This window comes from Impatiens glandulifera, chromosome 2, assembly GCF_907164915.1.
Source record: "Impatiens glandulifera chromosome 2, dImpGla2.1, whole genome shotgun sequence".
NCBI lineage: Eukaryota > Viridiplantae > Streptophyta > Magnoliopsida > Ericales > Balsaminaceae > Impatiens > Impatiens glandulifera.
The window spans coordinates 14,890,045-14,894,185 of NC_061863.1; positions in this window are offsets into that span (position 1 = coordinate 14,890,045).

Consider the following 4,141-nt stretch of genomic DNA (forward strand, 5'->3'; position numbering starts at 1 on the left):
CTAACAACTCTCATTGAATGTGTTATGTCTGGTCTTGTGCAAACCATCGCATACATAATATAACCAATGGTAGAGACATAAGGAATAGTGGCCATGTAATTTTTCTCCTCCTCTGTTGAAGGCGACTGATCTTTATATAGTCTGAAGTGAATAGCTAAGGGGGTAGTAACTGGTTTTGCATCATATAAGTTAAACCTACTAATAACTTTCTTCACATATTCTTCTTGTGAAAGCTTTAGAACTTCTTCATCTCTGAAAATTCTCATCCCAATGATTTATTTTGCAGCACCCAAATCCTCATTGCATACTTTTCACACAATTCTTTCTTGAGTTTGTTAATCTCATACAAGCATTCTATAGCAATCAACATGTCATCAACGTAGAGGAGTAGAATAATGTATGATTTATCAAACCTCTTGATATAGCAACAATGATTAGCTTCACACATCAGAAAATTGTTACTTTTCATGAAGCTATCAAACTTCTTGTACCATTTCCTTGGAGCTTGTTTCAAACTATACAGACTTTTCTGAAGCTTACACACAAGCTCATATTTTCCTTTGATTTCAAATCCTTCTAGTTGTCACATGTAAATCTCTTCAGCTAAATCACCATGAAGAAAAGCAATTTTGACATCCATTTATTGAAGATGAAGGTCTTCTTTCACAACCAAACTAAAAATAGTTCTGATTGTCATCAATTTAACTACTGGAGAGAAGATCTCATAGTAGTCAATACCTTCTTTCTATTGAAATCCTTTCACAACCAATATTGCCTTGTACCTCATGATTTTATCATGTTCTTCTTTAATTCTGAAGATCCATTTGTTGCGAAGTGCTTTACTTCCCTTTGGTAGTTCAATGAGCTCCAAGTCTGATTTCACGTCAAAGAGTCCATCTCATTTTTTATCGCAGACTCCCACTGAACTGATTCATCAGATTGTATTTCTTCCTCATAGCATTCAGGTTCACCTCTATCTGTCAACAATATATAGTTTAGAGATGGAGACCATCTCTCGACTAGTTTTCGATTCCTTGATGATCTTATCAACTGTATAACCGGTGTTTGCTGATTTGCTTCTGGGGCCACGTTCTCAATGATTTCATCTTCAACAACACATTGTTCTTCTTCGACAGTCGGTATATATTCATCTGAAAATTCTCTCAAATCGACTGTACCAGTCTCTGCCAACTTGGAATCACCATGTGATGTCTTCCAAATACAATCTTTGTAGCGAACCTGTTCATTGAAGATAATATTTCTACTACAAATGATCTTCCGAATTTGATTATCCTAAAAACGATAACCAAACTCGATATCACCATAACCAATAAATTTTTTTTATTAGACTTTGGATCAAGCTTGATCCTATCACATTCATTAATATGAACATATGATAAACAACTAAACACTTTAAAATAAGAAAGGTTTACCTTTTTATTGCTCTAGGCTTCTTCAGGAATTCTAAATTGAAGAGGAACAAAGGGTCCCTTGTTCAAGTAGGCAACATTATCTATAGATTCTGCCCAGAAGGTTTTAGGCAGCCCTGTATGCAATCTCATACTTCTAGCACACTCGTTCAATGTTCGATTCATACGTTCAGCTACTCCATTCTCTTGAGGCGTTCAGGGAACAATCTTCACCATACTGATCTCATTCACAGTAAAATACTCTATGAAATCTGAATTGATATATTCACCTCCGTTGTCAGATCTCAAGTACTTAAACTTTATGATTTGTTTCATTTTCATCCAAAACCTTCCATTTCTTAAAAATAGAAAATACTTCAGACTTGTGATTCATAAAATATACCCATACCTTTCTTGTCGAATAACCTATAAATGTCACGTAGTATTATGATCCACCAATAGAAGAAACATGCGCAGGTCCCCACACATCATTGTGTACCAACTCTAGCCTTTCTTTCTTGAGCTCCTTCCCAATCTTTAAGAAACTCACCCGTTTCTATTTTCCAAGAATACAGTTTTCATATAACTAATGTTCAACAGATTTCATTTCTGGAATCTGTCCATTTTTCAAAAGAATTTTCATCCCTTTTTCGCTCATATGGCCCAACCTACAATGCCACAGCTCACTGTTCTTCGAGTCATCAACTATAGTAGCAACTGTTTCTCTGCAAATTGAAGTCGTGTATAACGTTCCAGTTTTGTGACCTCGAGTAACAACTTTTGCTCCTTTAGTCACTTTCCATGCACCATTTCCACAAATGAAATTGTGACATTCTTCATCAAGCTGTGTAACAAAAATCAGATTGCACATTAAACCTTGAATGTGTCTCACCTTATTAATCTTCCAAACAGAACATTTGCGATCTTCAATTTGATGTCCCCCATGCCAACAATATCCAGTGGTTCCCCATCTGCAAGATATACTTTCCCACAGTTTCCAGTCACATAATTCTCCATTAATTCTTTGTGAGTAATGGTGTGGAAAGACGCTCCTGAGTCCAAAACCCATGAATCTATCGGGCTATCAATAGACATAAGTAACGCATTAGTGACAGATTATTTAACAACGTTGGCTGCATCATTTTTATCATCACCGTTTTTCTTCGGTGCTTTACAGTTCCTCTTTAAATGACCTTGTTTACCACAATTCCATTACTCAAATGCCCGCCCAGACTTGGACTGACTCCTCCTGCTCCTTTACATAGATCTTCTCTTACCTCGGTTGAAATTTCTATCATTACCTCTACCCCTGTTTTCCACATTCAGAGCAAAAACTTTGAATGTTTCACCAGAATCTATTTTACGAACCTCCTCAGCAAGAATACGATCTCTAAATTTAACAAAATTCAGTTTAGCATTTCTAACTGAATTACTAATTGCTGCCCTCATAGGTTCCCAATTATTTGGTAGAGATGCTAACAAAATCAAGGCACTAACTTCATCCCCAAAATCAATCTCAACAGATAGCAATTGATTCACAATTGTATTGAATTCATTCAAATGAGTAGTGACAGAAGTACCATCAACCATTCTTAAGTAAAAGAGTCTTTTCATTAAGTGTACCTTTTTGTTAGCAGATGGTTTCTCTTACATATCAGAAAGAACCTTCATCAGACCCATTGTGGTTTTCTCCTTTGCTACATTGTGAGCAACCGTCTTGGCTAGCGTCAATCAGACAACACCCAAAACTTGTCTATCAAGGAGTTTCCATTCAACTTCATCCATCTTCTCTAGTTTCTCACTCAAAGGAACATGAAGCTTCTTTCCATAAAGATAATCTTCAATCTGCATTCTCTAGAAGGCATAATTTGTCCCGTCAAATCTTCCAATCCCATGTCCTATATTGTTCTCATTTGCCATCATTTCGAATGCTCAGATCTAGCCTAGCTGCTCTCATACCAGTTGTTAGGATTTGTATCTCCCAAATACGACCTATTTGAAATAATCTGTAAAAATGCAAGAAAGAAGAACACAAGAAGACACAGATTTATAGTGGTTCATTCAAATTGAGCTACGTCCACTTCAGCCACCACCAGATTTCACAATAAAGAAGAATAATGAATAGAGAGTTTTTTGCCTCACACTTTATCTCTCTAGAATTCTATCTTAACAATGTAAGCTCTTAATAATAACATATTTATAGGGTAAATATTCAGGTAATAAACCTAAATAACTTTGGTCAGGACCAAGCCCAAAACTAAAAAGAAAACCCAATAAACTCTAGTTAACAATGTAGAGTTTATTATAAGTATAGGCTCTATAACTCAACATAGAAGCTAATAAGGTTATGCGGTATTTGAAAAGAACAAAAGACTTCATGCTCATAAATAAAAAAAAATCCATCCCCTCTTCTAGCCTAGTGGCAACAAGAGGTGGATATCCCCCAGGCCTCCATGAGGTCCTGGGTTCGAGCCCGTCAGGCGGCAAGTTCTGCGCCTGGTTAATTGGTTAAGTATGTTTGCGGGCTATGTACTTAACCCGCGGGGATTAGTCGCACTCCATAGGAGTAGCGGAACCCAGCGTTCTCAAAAAAAAAATAATAATAATAATATCTGACCAATTGGAGATTGTTGGATATTCAGATTCAGATTTTATTGGACGTCAAGATAGTTGTAGATCTAATTTGGGCTATATTTTCTTGCTTACTAGACGAGTCATTTCCTGGAAAGTGT